Here is an 18,142-nt window from a genome sequence, read left to right as displayed (position 1 = left end):
TAAATGGTTTGTCGAACCTTGGACTAGTGAACACTGGAGCGGAAGCTATGATCGATTTAAAGTTTTTAAAAGCCTCTGCACTGTCTGTTGACCACATTAATTTAGTGGCTTTTAGCAACAAGTTTGTTAAGGAAATTGCCACACTCGAAAAATTCTGGCAAAACTGTCGGTAGTACACACAGATACCGATAAATCGCTGCACATCTTTCTTGTACTGGAGCTCTGGATACTCCAGAATGGCACTGATTTTATCCTGCTGAGATAACACTTTTCCTTGGACCACTTCATACCCTCGGAATGTTACTAGGCCTTTTTATTAACCATTGGTTTATTTATTCTAATATTTTATTTATTCCATGAGCCTGTAATTTCTATGCCAGTCTTTCATATACCTTACCAAAAGCTTCAGCAAAATGCATGTGTATATTACATGCACCGAAAGGCCTTTTGTCTGAGTATCTGGCAATATTTTCACAAATGTGAGCAAATTTGTAAGGCAGGATCTGTTTTTAACAAATCAATGTTATTTCGATTGTATTTTTATGGGGTTGTTAACTGAAAGATGGTGAATGATTCCCCCTTCATGAGATTCTCTCCATGAGCTTGCAGATATGTCGATTATATATACACACAAGTACATGAAATAACACTGTAGGTGTCACTTTCGCACAGATCACTATAAAACTTATGCAGTCTCTCTTCCCAGCGAGTCCACTTCTATCTTCTATCATACACAACCCGAGGTTCCTTTCCTGAATGTCTTCTATGGTCCTCACACTGGCGAGTTTACCTTTTTAAGCGAATTCACAGGCTAGTCCTACACGGTATCATCACAGTGGCAAAACCTCTTCTACTATCCAGCCGCAGGCCGGCCGGGGTCTCCAGCCACACAAGCTTAAAAGTACATCCACGGACAGTACTTCAGGTCTGATCAACAATACTTCACTAAGTGTTAGATCACTCTCTTCACCGACTCGGCCACTTGTTTTCATTGCAAAATGTCTTTGTTCAAGACTGCCCTGGGTGAACTCATTCCTGTCGACCAAGATTCCACCACCATCTCTTCTGCGGACTGAAAATGTGATAAGTAGGACAAACTACAAAGGGATCAAATAGGATCACAACCTTCCACCAGGGATCAGAAAATTGTCGGGTGAGCTCAACAGTTGATGTGTCCGACATCGTCACATCAACGAAATACACAATCAAATCTACTAGAAGACATAATTGCAGGTATAGCAGATCAAATTGCATTGAGATAATAGTGAGAATAAATCTGCTCACCCTTAACTGTTATCGAGTATTCGTTATAACCGTAACAGCATATTTATAAGTGGAAGAGCTCTAACAAGTAACTACATGAAAGGAAACAATGACTTCCCAAGAACGGTGGTGGTTATTAAAGCTGCACAACTCCACACGAATAACATGTATGAAATAATAATCAGAATAAGTCAACACGTCTCTCGGCTCTGGTTTTAATATGGCGAGTCCCCATCATGCATCAAAGACTCATCTCTGAGTACATTATTAATCAGGAGGAGTTGATCCTAATTAATGATAATTAAAAAAAAATATAATTAATTTTAGGAAGTAGATTTTTATGTTCAGTCCTCAAACGGTTGTTTTAGTGGTAAATTAATTAATAGCATTTTGTGTGAGATGGTCTTGTGATGTGAATATATATTTCTCGTTTTCTGGAGTACACGTGTCACGTACACCATCCTTTACAGGATTAATTAAAGTAATTTTAATTTGTTATTAATACAGTAACAGCAATATTTTTATGTATGCTGCAACAAAGACTTTATGGGTGACGTGGAAGGTCTTTCCACAATAAATAAATTCGGAAACCTGGTTCTCTAGGGTCATCCTCTTAAGACTTCCGTCCCATTGCTCTCATGAGTTGCGTCTGCAATCTCTTTGAGCATATGGGCAATGTCCAAACGATGTGGTTCATGGAACGCTATCACCTCATCTCCCCTTTTCAATTTGGATTTCGCATGTGTAGCAGCACGACTGATGCATACTGTCCCAACTTCATTTTTTTTGTCTTCGCGGTAATCTCCCCCTCCTACTCCAGAGCTTCCTTTCTCGTCGTTTCTTTCGAGTGCGGCTTGGTACCCACTCTCTGCCTCTTTTCGGCAATACGAGAGGGTGACCCAAAGTAGTGTTCTGAGCACTACTCTCCTCCTGGTTGTCCTCAATGGTCTTCTTTCCTCCCTTCCCTCTGACATTTTCCCTACTCTTTATGTTGACGATCTTGCTCTCTGCTGTTAGGGTGATGATTCGCCTTTCCTCTAATGGCAGCTTCAACTTGAGATTGATGTCGTGTAGTCCTGAGCCTCCAATCATGGCTTCAAGTTCTCTCTGGCTAAGAATTATGCTATGACCTTTACTTGGAAGCAGGTCGTCCTTCGACCCTCCTTTGTCGCCTTATGGTAATCCTCTTTCGTATAAGGATTCTTCTAACTAATGGGGTAAATTTTTGACACTAGATTGTCCTGTCCCATATCACCTACCTCAGAAGTTGAATGCTCTTAGGCCCTTAACATAAGGTCTTGTCCCAAACTTCATGAGGAGCTGATAGGCACACGCTCCTCTTTATATCCTCTCTTGTGCTCTCTAAACTTGATTATTACTGTCCTGCTTACTGGTCTGTCTCTCCCTCCACCCTTCGTCGTCTTGATGCTCTTCACCATACTGGGCTCCGTGTTAGCTCTGGTGCGTTTTGTTCGGACCCCTTACCCCAGAGCGTGTATGTTGCATCCTGTCTCTACGGGATCGCCGTGATCACTACTGTCTTCGCTACTTTGCGCAGTCCCTACAACACTCTCACTCTCGCTTAAGTCGTACTTTGAACATTACCCCTCCTGTAGGCCCTGTTCCCTTTCACCACTCTCCTCTTTCTGTACAGTTGTCTCACCTGCAAGGTTCTCCCTTTGTTGGTGTTACCAATGTTTCTCCTCGTGTCATTCCGTCCTTGCCCCCGTGGAGGGTCCCTCTTCCTACGTTTTGTACAACCTTGACCTTTATGAGTCTTTTACCTCTCCTACAGTTCTAAAACGCCTTTTCTTTGCTCACTTTTCTTCACACTCCCGCTCCATCTCCGTTTTCATAGATGGGTTCAAGTCTGCTGACTGCAGGCTACGCCTTTGTGTTTCCTGTCTGGACCTGTGTGTGTTGCCTGCCTCCAGAGTCCATCATCTTCACAGTTGAACTTTATGCAATTTTGTTTGCTCTTCGTCAGCTGCTTTCTCGCCGTAATTCTTCCTTAGTTCTTGTAGTGAACTCTTTCAGTGCCCTCATGGCTCTGGAATCCTTTAATCTTGTCCATCCTGTGGTCGTAGAGATTCAATATTGGCTGTTTTATATCTCCAGCAGATTTAAGACTGTATAGTTTTGCTGAGTTCCCAGCTATATTGGTTTGTTTTTAAATGAGCGTGCGGACACTACTGCTAAGTAAACTCTCTGCCCCTGTCCCATCTCCCATAAAGCTGTTCCTTATTTGACTGTGACGAGAAATGTTGGTGTTAAGGCAGTGTTCTCTATGGCTGGTGTAAATGCCAATCACATTAAAAAAAAAATGTTGACTGCTTGGTGGTTGTCTCCTGTGGTAAAGCGAAAGGGAAAAACACGCAAAACAAACCTTATAAATAATGAACTTTATTTTGTTTATTTGTTTAAAGTAAATTAAAGATAATCCCTTGGCTATGTACAGTGTGGATCAAAAATATATACAAAGACAAAACACAATATAAAATAATGATTACGTTACTCTACAATAAGCAAGACAAAAATTAGTTAAAGGTGCTGAGAATAGTGGGCTGGCTGAAACCTGGTTGATACCTGGTTGATGGAGTTCTGGGAGTTCTTCTACTCCCCAAGCCCGGCCTGGGGCCAGACTTGACTTGTGAGAGTTTGGTCCACCAGGCTGTTGCTTGGAGTGGCCCGCAGGCCCACATACCCACCACAGCCCGGTTGATCCGGCACTCCTTGAAGGAAACAATCTAGTTTCCTCTTGAAGATGTCCACGGTTGTTCCTGTAATATTTCTGATGCTCGCTGGTAGGACGTTGAACAACCATAGACCTCTGATGTTCATACAGTGTTCTCTGATTGTGCCCATGGCACCTCTACTAATATACAGGACGTATGCTTAGATAGAAGCGTCGGTTCGAGAGCACAAGAATATTCTGAAGCCAACTGCTCGTGCGAGACCATATATAGACGATGCAGATGGCGCTGAAGTCGCGTGAAGTCGCTGATTCACTAATGGGGAAGAGTCTTGGTTTGAAGTGGTCGTTTGGTGATCGTACGAGGTGGTGAGCCGACAGTGATGGAGGAGGGTTGAGGAGAGTAGTGTACTCCCCTGTAGAGACGTCTGTTATTCCACTTATATACTATTCTTGAATGTGGTGTCATGATGTTGCAGAAGTATAGAAGTAACGCGATGTAGGAAGGAGCAGGCTAAATCTCTCTTGAAAGAGAGAACCGTCACAACTTCTACCCAGTTATTCCTCAATCCTTGGTCGTTGGCAGTGTTTTTGGTCTTCTGTTACTGGTAACAAGCTGCGTGCTCTTAAGGGTAGCCTCCCCGTGGCCTTCCTCCTACCACCGTTATCGGCATTGGGAAACGGCTCTGGTGAGGTTACGTATTAGTCATATCTGTTTAACTCGCGGGCACTTAGAGTTAAACGGACGCGGCCGCCCTGTTCCTTATTTGGCCGAATTTTATTGTCCCTCTTACGGTCGTGCATATCCTTGTTGAATGTCTTGACTTCTAGAATGTGCATGCGTCTTGCTTCCCGACTCTCCCTCGCGGTAACCTGTCCCTCAATAGAATCCTTGGTGAATCAGATGTTTTTGATGTTCACCTCATGCGCTTTTGTTCTCGTATTGGCATCCTTAGTGATATTTAACGCCTTTTGAATATTGCAAACTTTTGACGGTGCTACATAGCTTTCCCAGCTTGGTGCCTTCTTTTGATAACTACTGGCTCACTTTATCGAAACCCCCCATACAGAGCATGAACTGCATCAAAATATGCTGACCACAGTGTCACTGGACTACAATCTTTTCCCTAAAGATGTCAATACATTCCAGCGATGAGTAGAACCAGCACAAAATTAATACATTTGCAGAACAGTCAAAGAATTTGACAGTCTGTAGACCACACTCTGCTACTTTTACTCTCACTAAGTTCAGGTTTTGTCCAGCAAAGGTGACAAAGATGGCACATGTTATCTTATGCGTTATTGTATGCATACGAGGCATTATTGTATGACTGACCACAGCAGTTTGATAGTGGAACTTTCTCATTAAGAAAATTCACGACAGTGTTAGATCCTTGGGCTTGATGAGAAAAAATGGGGATGAACATAAAGAAATGTTCCACAGGCTCACAGCCTTTAATGCATCACAGTAAATGTCAATTTGTGTGAAAGATGTCTGGAGTGGATTCTACACTTAATGAATAATACTTAGACTATTTTTCTTCAAGTATAGTTTATAGAACCTGTTGTCCCAGTAATTCAATAAATTCCTCATAAATATTTGCAGATAAATATGACGGATTCCATTGTCCAGAATTTTCATTCATTGAGATGTTCTTACAAGAAAGGGTCAAATTCACTCAGCATCTCTAGTATACCTAAATAGTTCTCATTTTTTGCTGACTCAATAATCTGATTTTCTCCACAATATTGCAAACCTCTAGAGGCAGGAAAGGGAATTACAGAACTCACAAAGTGGCAACACTTTATGGCAATATCCCTGCTGACCGATGTTGCTCAAGTAATAAAGAATCTACACTTCCATTTTCTTTGTTGTATCAAATATGATATCATGCACTTTCAATGTTCTCCATTATCTTGTTCTACAATATATTTCTATGCTTCCAGTCATTGAACGCCAAATGTACAAAAGAGCCATTAATTCTTGGACAATAGTCAACATGCAAAGCAGTACAAATGGTCTTGGGATAGTGAATATAGTCATTCATGGTTTTGCATACTCGCCATTCTGCAGTTCACGTTTGAACACATTGTTTGATAAATAACTTTCCTTCATATTCTCTAATCTTACTGTTTTATAAACTCTGCGTGAATTTGAAAGGTTGCTGTAATGATTGTCATGAGGGACCATTACGAATCCAGTAATCTATTGTGTTGGTAACATTAATATTCCATAGCCCTGGACCTGTCTCTTGAATTGCAAACTTCTTTACTGTTACAGATTTGGGCATTTCCTCTTGTAAGATGTCACCATCAGCAGCAACAGGCAATGATGGTATGTCTGTTGAAACTGGATGATTGGTAGCAGGAATGGTTGTAGGTGTGGATGCTGTATCTGAAGGAACAGAACTAGTGGCTGACATTGTAGGTGTGGATGCTGTATCTGAAGGAACAGAACTAGTGGCTGACATTGCTGGTGTGGATGCTGTATCTGAAGGAACAGAACTAGTGGCCGACATTGCTGGTGTGGATGCTGTATCTGAAGAAATCGTGAGTGGTTGTCGTTTCATCTGAGTTGAACCACGATGTTAATTTTGGAAGTTTTCCTATTTCTCCTCCTGCAGCGCTCTACGTATTCTGTGCTCCACTCAAAACAGTTTCATTTCTGCTGAAATTGTTATTCTTGTGGAAATTTATATCTTAAATATTTAGTATTTGGTCCCACACCAGGATGTAGGGATGTATTATATAAGTGTGCTGGCACCAAGACCTAAATATGTAAACATTCTGCTTCCATAATGAACATGTCCTATGCTCGTGGGGCCCGCAGGCAAGTGCCCCACAGTCCCATGTGCTAACACGGCTCTGGTTGTATGGTCCCTCGTCCAATATAGTAGTAGTCTTCATCTCTGGTCAGTGTTTTGTGATAACATGGTTCACCAACATGTAGGACATATTAGGAGTTAAATGTCGATATTTTGTCCCATTAGGTTTTCTGGCGTATCAAATCAATACAGAAATGTTTGCTATTAGTCGACTGCCACAATGCATCAATAGTATTCTTCCATACACATTAATTTGCTGTATAGACGAGGAAGTTTTGAAATGTACTATCCCTGAATGAATTTGTGTGCAATGTCACCAATCTGCATATGGGTGGGAGGTCGAGGATAGGTAGTTGGAGTGTAGCAACTATGAGAGCTTTGCGTACAGCTACTGGGTGCACAGGGAGAGTAAGGCTCTCGTGGGTTGGTCCTTATCCACTGGATTTACTGGGTCTGATTCTCTGATAGTTATCAGTGCAACCAGAGCACTCTAAAGGACTTGTCAAAGTATTTTCATCAATATTCTGTAATTACTGAATCACATCTGGGGTCGTCTAGGTTGACGACCCGAGAGAGCTCATTGCTGAATGCTCTAATGCGAGAGGCAGTATTTAAGGGTTTTATGCAAACACAAATGAACACTTAACATTTTCTTTTACAAAACATTTGTGATAATATGTTGGGTAGTTACGATATTTTAAATTGGTGGGAACAAAGATTTTGTCATGTCAGATACACTGGGATGCCTAATTGATCAGTCTCGTGGTCCATTCATGTGTAAATCCTGTGTTAACACTTTCTATGACAACCAATCGGAAACACAGCTTTTGACACTGCCAGTTTGCAATGAAGTATCCTGGAGTTCTGTTACGGCCCTCTCGGGACGCAACGGGGTTCTTACTCTGATGTTGTTAGAGGAAGATATATGTATCCGTTCCCAAGCCAGTAGTGGCTATCAAGGGATGAGATCCGTGACGCAAGTAACTTAAAAGGGAGTAGGGAAAGAAAGTTAAGAACTTAATATTATAATGTTCACCATCACCGATTTAATATATATAATAAAAGAGTACACAAGGGGGAGGGGTATTAACACTTTACAAGGGGGGCGTGCACAATCTAGTCTTCTGCTGAAGACTCTTGATCAAGAAGCTAGGTGCCGAGTCCGCGGTGCTTTCTTCGTGGCCTCAAGACGTGTCCTCTGAGAACCCCGAGCCTACCCTGGCCACAGGTCAGCCACAACACAGGTCCACTGGGGGCACCGTCGTGGAGGCCGTCAACCACACGTCCAGCAGGTCTGCTGGCAGGTACTGAGCCACCAAGGCTGGTACGGCCACTCCACGAACGATCAAAGGGGTACGCCCTAGACAGGAGTCTCGTGTGATATCACCAATCACCCTCCTGTCCTCAATACCCCAGTGGATTATCGTCTCCAACCGTCGGTCCCGGGTAAATCCTTTCACTGCCACTCCACTGGCAGGCTTAACACACCACAGTGTTCTTCCGGGGGGACGACGTCACAACAGCTGCAGCAAACTTCACAGTATGGAGACTGGCTGCCTCGGGTAGACTGACTCCACCTTCAACACAGTGGTCCCAGGTCGGCTCTGTAAGCAGACACGTCATTAATAACCGGGACACTAATACACCACACTCACAGGCTCAGATACAAACGTCCGACATATCCACTCCCTAGATGGCGCTGTCGTCGGAGCACCACCTCACCAGAGGTCAGGAGCGGCGGTGTTGAGCGCTGAACCAGACTGGAAACTGGTCCTCGAGGCCAGTACACGCTGTCCTCACTAGGTGTCGTCGTTCGCTTGGAGGGGGTTTCGGGAGCTGACCCACAGATGGCGTGTTTGTTACTGCTCCCGGCCTGGACGCTGGATCCGGGTTCGTAACTGCTGGATACTCAAGCTATCCAGCTTGGATACAAGCTGGATACTCTGGCACTGAAAATAAATGGCATGCAGAATCAGCTATTCAAGAATGATGCGTCGTGTTAGCAAGATACAAATTTACTGACAGAAGCAACACTTGTGATGCCACACAGATAATTACATGTTCACCGTCGGGTCTGTGTTAACTCAAACCTACACTGGTTGTTGGTGTTTAGCAATGTAACTCTGGCTGGTCATGGGAATCTGCATGCATGCAGGAAGACCATATCACAATAAAAAGTCTTATACTAACAGTAAGCCTGCCTTCTATGCTCGTCCCATAGACTTGTACACACAGCACATGTGGTCCCTGAGTGATGTGGTGGAGGCTGACTCCATACAGTTTAAAATGTAGGTATGATGATAGTCCCTCTCCACGCCTCTGTGGTACGTGCTGGAATATGGGTTTAAACCCACACTGTGTTGTAGAGTTGTTGCTGTTTGGTGTCTTATGCTGGGAACCCGGCCACATAAAGTCGTGCCAGTCATCCTTATGTTTGCTTCATAACCTTTTCCCAATGATACGTGTACTATAAAGAACATGCCATCCTCAGCCTGGAACACAGACCATATATGTTACCTTGGCTTGACGATATGTGCAGCATCTCTCCCTCTTGTCTTACTTGGATAATGTTGGGTATCTGCGGCTTCAACTCTTATATTAAATTATTTGATTATTATGATTAACATAAATCGAAGACCACCCACTTTTGAGAAAAGAGGGAAAACGAATAAAGGTGATTATTAGATTGACACTATGGAACCAGTGCCTATGTACGATAATTAACTTAACAATCACTTGAAGATAATGAATAGACTGTATTATTAATTGATTAAAGTCAAAACCTCAAATATCATCATTGGGGGGGGGGGGGTATTTCTAGAAGTTCATATATATCTAGGAACCAGTATGGTTCATCACTAGTTCATTAAGGAGTTAGTAACATGGGAAATCTGAACTAAATATAGATTCAAAGATATGACATATCAAATAATGAATATATTGAAAGATTATGAAATGTTGAGCAACAATAAGAGAAAAACACATTAAACACCAAACCATAAATTCTGGCATTAAGTTATTCACTGTAAATATCCTATATATGAATTTATATAGAAACTAATAATAATCTTAGCTAAATTTATACGAAAACGAGTGTCTTAGCTGTAAGGCGACTTCTGTAATTCCGTTTCGTTACTCGTCCTCGTGTACACAAGATCCCAACAAAGAAGGAACCCGTGGAGAATATCGTGAGTGAAGAGACAACTTGTTAACTCCTCGTCTACACGCTGCAATCAGGGAAATTTAAGTAGCATTTTATTAGGCTATAAATTATTTCAATATTCATTGAAATTTAAATAAATGAAGAAAATCAACTAGCGTTGTGTTGTTGTTTGTTGTTCTTGCTATATAACGACAGACTACCCACAAATACACGATCTTGAATGATGCATCACACCAGAATAGTACACTTAACGTGAGCGTGCCAGATCACTAAAGTCTGCCGAAATCGTGTTTGCCAGTCCCAGGCGTTCACTGCTGTGTACGCGTAATTACGGGCCATGACTTGCATTGTTGACGCGTTATTAACTGGTAGGGCACTGTAGAACACGTGAGGTAAATGGTGACTATCAGTGGAGCTGCAACGTAATTAATGTTGGAAAACTCTTCAGTCCCATCACCACCACGCGCTTCCCTTCCTAACTCGTTGTCGTGAGAATTTCAGCAATTAATGCGCAGATAAAGAAATACTAATTTATGTTAGTATTACAGTTAGTAAGGTTAATTGATACTGTAATTAATATACAACAGTAGTGTATTGTGATACAATAGAGATGTATCAGTGTTGGAAATTTCCAACAGGTAATTTCCTTGTGTGATTACTTCTCTACTCCCTTCTTCCCATCCTCAGTTTCCTAACGATTTCCAAGTCTTAGACCCAGAGACCTTCACCAGCTCAACCCCTTCTCCTGATCCTTTATGGTCTGAATGAGGGGTGTCCCGTGTGGGTTCTTCATCCCGTATACACTCCCTTTCTTCCCCATACCTCCCCTACCCGCCATATTGGTGTTACTCCTCAACCTCCTCACTCTTCTGTTTCCGTTGTTAGTCCGTCTGACTTTGACGAGTGTTCAGCCCTCCCCATTGACCAGACAATGACCGTCCAGGCCAATATTCATCCTCATCTCGACAGTCCTCATTCTCCCTCCTCACTACATAAGAGTTCATCACACATCATTGAAACTACCACATCTGTCTTCCAGTTAGGAAGATATCACATTTAACGTTTCTAACAGAATGGCAAGAATGCCTCGGTCCTCACACAGGCTGTTTCTTTTGACGTTGTTCCTGCGTCTCATCCCGTCACGGTAGTATAGTCGACTGACGTCGTTATGGAGGTTACTGCCGTTCACATTCCTTCCTATTATACGGCAACTGATATTCGGCACGCCGCTGTTTTAATCCTTATTCACTCGTTTGAACACACTTGACCAATGCCTCCATCCTCCCACAATGAAGTTCAGTAGCCATCAGGGCCATTCATGCAGCTAAACCTATCAGTTGGAAATCTTAAGTCGCCACCATTATTGTTGATACCTTTCTCCAACACATGTGGTAGATGATCGGAAAGATCGAAGATAAATTTGTTCCAAACTTTGTACATGTTCTTCATCGCTGCAGTTCAGTTATTGCAGATCTGATGTTGGTAATGAATGAGAGAGTTCGCACTTTTTAGCCTTTATAGCCTGTACTCGTCTATTTCCTCCTTAACGTTGTTGTTAGTCATGTATTGAATGTCACTGTTTGTCGGAAATTCCGACACTAAATTATTAGCACCTTAGATACCAAGCAAAAACGGTTATGTTAGGAACATACTAACTACTAACTGAATTAAAAAAAAGTTTCAGTGGCTTCTCAAGGAAAATGGAATATTCGCCACGTCACCAATTTATTTATTTATTTACGCTCAAAACGTATCCTTAAAACACCAGCCAGGGTATTAAATATGAAACACAAGTATTCTCCAAGACTAAATTTAACTAAATCACAAATAAACCTAAGGCCTACTTCCCTGACCACTGCACTGTGCAGTGCCCCTTGAGGCGCTCGACAGTTGGTGTGCAACGTGCCTCAGGGATCTCTTGGGTATAGAGTACTATTCAAATCTGGCGTGCAGGGACGAGGGTACGTAATGGATGCCTGAGGGCTCCAGTGATTGTCCGCCATTTTTAAAAAAATCCCAGTATGTCCCAAGGCTGTAGGGAGCCTCAGTTTCAAGGAAGCAACCAAGTCAGATGCATTGTCTACGAGCTCGCGGTCCACAGTCAGCCGCGGTCCAGGAAAATGACTGAGGACAAAATACGCATCATATTGTATGAGAGCGATGGATGATGATTTAGACTACAATCCAGATAAAGACCTAACACAGAGGTCTGACACGAGTGAGTGGGAGAATGAGGTGGAAAAGGTCGCCAGTAGTAGGGTAAAGTGCGACTAGAACCGCGCGCGTCATCTGCCCAGGTGGCTCTATACTAGTAGTCCCTGTTTTTTAAGATGAAAAACTTTTAACTATAAAAATGTTTGACTGAGTGACTGACTGCTTTTCTGGACAGGTCTGCAGGTCTGCAAGAAATAATAGTAATGTAGGTAGCGAACATGTCTCCTCAGCTCTTCTATCTTCCGCAAAGCCTTCCCTCCCATCTCAACCCTATTAGTTCATGCTCTCGTGTTTCACTTTTTGTTAAAACTAAATCTACACACGCGATATGAAATGTGAAAAAAAATCTTACATTATGCTATGTTAACAGTGCTTGAATAAAATTATTAAGAGTGCTAGACTACTGTTGCGCACAGTCATCTCGCTAAGGCGTGTTGGCGACAGAATTGTCAAAATGATGTACCTTGCATACATCAAATCTTTAGTGGTTTATGCGGCACCTCTGCTTGTTTTGATGACTGAAAGGAGTTTGATGATACGAATAGTAATTGCTGACATTGAGCATATTCTCAAAACATAGTTTCTGCAAAAAAAAAAAAAAAAACATTAAATTAGATGCGAGCTGTGATTTGAAAACAGAAGATGGGTGATGTGTGGCTTATTGTGTGGACTCTGGAGATATAATCTCCACATATAAGTTTCTCAAAGAAAAGCGGTATTATTTTTCATTGTGTTTGGATGTAATGGCTAAACATGGTTGACATTTTCAATAATGTTATTTGGTCATCAGACAAAGTTGATTTTCCACGTTACGTTACAATGTGTTACAGGGTCTAAAACTGGTAGACACCAATATTTATATGGTAAGAGATGTAATGGAGATGGACTAAGCCTCACTTTTCATTTCAAAATGATATTTTGGACTACAAAAAGTTGATTTGCGTTACGTTACGTTACGTTACATTGTGTTACAGAGAGCTAAAACTTGTAGACCGTAATATTTATATGGTAAGAGATGTAATGGAGATGGACTAAGCCTCACTTTTCGTTTCAAAATGATATTTTGGACTGCAAAAAGTTGACTTGCGTTACGTTACGTTACGTTACATTGTGTTACAGAGGGCTAAAACTTGCAGACCATAATATTTATATAGTATGAAATGTAATGGAGATATTGTGTTTGGCTAAATGGGGTTCACATTTCAATAATGATATTCGGACAACAGCCAGAAAGTTGATCTCCACGTTAAGTTACTAAGTGTCTCGCTCACATCTTCAGTATTGAACGTTGAACATTCTGCGACATTGTCTTGCTATGATATTACAAGTCTACTGTTGCGCACAGTGTAATACAGTCCTAATGGCATAAGACCAAGCTGAGAGTTATTTATTAAAAAATGATATTTGATCATCAGACAGAAGTTTTCCACGTTACTTAATGATGATATAATGCGATGCAAGCGTGTGCTAATATTTTATTTGTTTAGAATGTAAGGGCTATAGGAGATTGTCTAGACTTGCATATATTTTCAAATGCTATTTATGTATGCAGTAGAAAGTCTGTTTTCCCCATTACGCTACATTGACTGTGTTACAAGAACTGAAAATAGACATAGCCCAGAGCTATTTCATTATCGACTCATCCGGTCTTGTTCTCATCGATTGGTGTTTACATTTGGATGATGTAGGTCTTAAGAGACAACCTTGAACTCGGGGATAATGAACAAGTCAATTTAATAATAGTATCAAGACTATGTTTTTCCACATTGTCTTATATATGTTTACTTTGCTTGGAATTTGTATGTGTGGAACATTGCTCACCTAAGGGAGTGAGAATGAAGGATGCGTTTGAGCTATAGCGAGGACTGACCGTGATGTGTGTGTGTGTTTGTTTTACCACAGTGAATATGAAGCTACATTATGTTATGTCTACCAGATGTTGAATAAACGTTATGTTACGTTATGTGATACAAGAACTAAACAAGCTTGTGGTAACCTTTTATTGTGTTTGGATGTAATGGCTAAACATGGTTTACATTTCATTATTCAGACATCGGACAGAAAGTTGCTCGTTACTCTTAAAATGATATTTGGGCAAAGAACGAAGTTACCATATTGGTCACGTTACATTAATGATATTTGGACAAAGAATTACGTCATCATGTTGGTCGTGTTACCTTACAAGGTTATAAGGGTGAGAGTGATGGGGGCTCGAAAATTGACATTAGTCGTCCATCCTCTGGTGCGCTGTCAGTCTAAGTGAAATGAAAAAAAGATACGTGAACAGTGGCGGCAGGAGAAAGGAATTGATGTTACTTTCCCCAACTATTAAATGATCTGGAGAGAGAGAGAGAAACCACTGACTGCTATGTATATCCCATGCAGTTGTGTTTACAACAAATTATGATTTGTTATAATAATAAGATTGAAGACCAGCTTATGACTGGATATTCTTAAAAAATGTTATTTGAGCAAAGAATGATGATACCATGTTGGTCACATTGCGATACAAGGTTACACATATGATCAGAAATAATACTAAAGGCTTTGCTCAGAACATCCGGTCTGGGAAGGGTGTAGTGATGCTTGATGGTTTGGGCTTGGAAGGGGGGTGGGAGGGGGGTAGGGGTTTGGTGGGGGTGGATGGGGAGAGGGTAAGGCCATCCCACTACCTCATCCATCTCACAACGCCTCAAACCGCCACGAAGGTTAGACCTTAACGAGACGGATTGCTGTTTCATTCATTCAGGAGTCTTCAACATTCTGTGACATTGTCTTGCTATGATAATGCCGTTGTGTGTTACAAGGTTTGCACAGCAGTAATGGCTGTAGGAAGAAGAGGTGATGGAGATTGAGTAAACATGCATACATTTCAATGATCACAGTTAACAAGAACAATTTGTAGGTAGAGATTGCGTCTCCGTGATGATGTGTTGACTTATATTGAAATTTGTAACTAGCTCGTCATGATTGTAACTTGCTTAGCTAAAAATGAATTGTTGGGGTTCAGTCCTGGACTCCTTTATGTGTCTCTGCAAGCCTTTACTGCCCATATGACTGCCTTGTGTGAGATTGGACTGTTTAGCATCACGTAGGTAGTTCTTGACACACTATGTAACCCCGCATATAATGTAGAGAGAGAGAGAGAAGCTGTATAAATAATCAGATAGCTTGTTAATCAATGTGTGTCAAACTCCCAGGACTGCATTTTGGAATTTGTATGTTGCGCTCATGGCTCACCTTTGAGAAAGAACATTGTCACACTCAATGCTATGTGCCGGTGTGAGCTGTGTCAGGAGAGAGTATGGTATGCCGTATTGGTATGCCGTATTGCTGTCACTCCCAGCAGTGTGGTGGTGGTGTTGGTATGTGCTGCTATGTGGATGGAGGGGGGAGGGGATGACTGACTATGTTAGAGGTTGATGATGACATTCGCAACAGTTAGGTTACCTCTTCAAAGGCTGAGGCCTATGTGGACATGTGGTGTCACTCCTCATAGCTATGTGGTAGGTATATGATTGATGGTTGGCAGGTGAGGGCCTGCTGGTGGGAGTATGAACCTCGCCCCTCCTTAACAAATCCGCAGTGGAGGGAGAGCCATGCTGGGGTGAACATCTCCAAGACTACTCTGAAGACATCGAAAAGCCTTTAAGGAAAATGGACCACATCCCTCCTGCTGGACTCTGCTCTCTCCTACCCTCCTCTCCCACTTCCGGCTGTGTGCATAGCTCCAAGAAAATAATGGATGTCAAAACCACAAATGGCCCCTAAGCACTCTCACGCCGAGGGGAAGCTCCCCTTCCCCCACCCCTCCCTCACCCATCCCCCACCCCAAACAACATATCCGCCTATGTTGGGACCCCTCACACCTACACACAGCCTCTACATAGATTACTTACTATCAAAACTATTATCTACACACAGGAATAAGTCTACGGCAAACACACACACACATTTAACTACTCTTTCCACATATTCCACTCATATCCTCGTATTTCTTACTCTACCATATAGCCCACATACGCTCCTACACCCCCAACAACATGACCTCCCATCTTTCCTGACCACATACCCAAACACCAGACGCTCACACGCGTCCGACACGCGCCAAACTAACGGGAAAATTCCCCCCCCCCAAACCCTTTGTGACTAGACACCTGCGCGCCACCTGCCCAGCTGGCTCTATAGAGCCACCTGGGCAGATGGCGTGCGCGGTTCTAGTCGCACTTTACCCTACTGCCAGTGTGTACACGCGCCTGACCCGGCATGCCTCGCTGCCCTGAGTCAACGCCTGCTAGAGTCACCACCACCGTATGTGTCCTCTGATGCCAGTTTATTTAGGGATATAACATGTGATGAATCATTCTCGGGCTTCAGTGAAATAGACTTCGATACAAGCAGTGTTGACGAACCGAGTAAGAGTAGCAATGGTGTTACTAGGCGGGGTTTTGCTGCCCCAGCAACACGCTGACGCAAGTAGCAGCGTGTCACGCAGCTGGAGGTCAATGACGACAGTGTTACCTCAACATCAGGTGTTCATGGTAGGCCTACACTACGCAGAACAATCATCTCCTGGCATACCTATAAGCAGCTCTTGCACACCTATACGCTGCTCTAGCACTAGACGACGGAGCTGTGTTTTTGGTGCTCGTGGTAGTGTTGGCCATGGTGTTGGCGTTAAAACCAAACCCACAGGTGTACTTGTGTGGGAGGATTGTGAAAATTTTGTCCCACAAATTCCAATATTTGATAGTACCGATGTTGGTGTGACACCGTTATTTGCCTATACAGGTGATGATATGGCTCAAATTGACTGTTTTATGGCGTATTTTGACAAGGAATTCATGGACCTTCTCGTTGCAGAGATGAACAGATATGCTCACAGCCTCATAGACTCGGGTATTTTACCTGCCTCTTGCATGACACGATGGAAAGACACGACAAATGAGGAAATGCGTGTTTTTTAGCATTTAGTATGATAATGATAACATTCTGAAAAACGTGATCCCGGATTATTGGAGCAAAGACAGCTTTGTTCCATCTCCCTGTGTTAAACAGGTACATATAGTGTCATAGGTGTCTGCACTTTGAGAACAATGATAATGAAGACAGACAGGACAGACTTTGGAAGCTGCAGAAGATTTTTAGTGATATGAGAGGAAAGTTCTGTGATTACTTTGTACCAGGGCAGAATGTGGTGATTGATGAATCGCTAGTCCTCTTCAAGGGACGACTTGCGTTCAGGCAGTACATCCCATCAAAGCAGCATTGATTTGGACTAATGTGACTATGAAACTGGTAAAGTCATGGACATGATACTGTATTCAGGTACAGACATTGACATACCAGGTGAAGATCCACACGGGCTCTCTGGCATTGTCAAAACACTCGTGGAAGCGTTGCTGAACTATTGGCATATTCTATTCACGGACAACTACTATACCAGCCCCTTGCTGACCAGATTCCTCCTTGACCACAACACCGGCGTATGTGGCACCGTCAAGGCCCACAGGAGAAAAATGCCAGTGTTTGGTATTGGTATTGCAGTGTGTGATTGTCAGCTGCGAAAGTGTGACAAAATCTTAAGTGTGCTGGACCGACTGACGTGACGACAGACGTCCCATTTTTCCTTGAGAGCTTTCTGTAGTTGTACCTTTAAAGCGAGACTTAGTGCTGTTTTCTCACTCTTTTCAACAAGTAAGTGTTACCCCGTGTTGGGTTTTAAATTACTTAATAAACTTTCCTGGTTGTTCTCGTGCGATCTTTGTCCCTTTCCTCTGGTGTATTCTTGGTCCACTATGTACACATACTCCTGTCGTTGTTACAATTTCTCCTTCATCCAACAGATTCCAAATTGTGATAGATAGCGTGTCGTCCTGGGCTAATATTCACGGCTTAAAGGTCTCTCCAGCTAAGATTTAAGCTGACTTTTACTCCAAAGATGTCATTCCTCGACACTCCTTGTCACTATGCAAATCCGCTTCT

This window comes from Procambarus clarkii, unplaced genomic scaffold, assembly GCF_040958095.1.
Source record: "Procambarus clarkii isolate CNS0578487 unplaced genomic scaffold, FALCON_Pclarkii_2.0 HiC_scaffold_103, whole genome shotgun sequence".
Classification (NCBI taxonomy): Eukaryota; Metazoa; Arthropoda; class Malacostraca; order Decapoda; family Cambaridae; genus Procambarus; species Procambarus clarkii.
Note: the sequence above shows the minus strand (reverse complement) of the source record.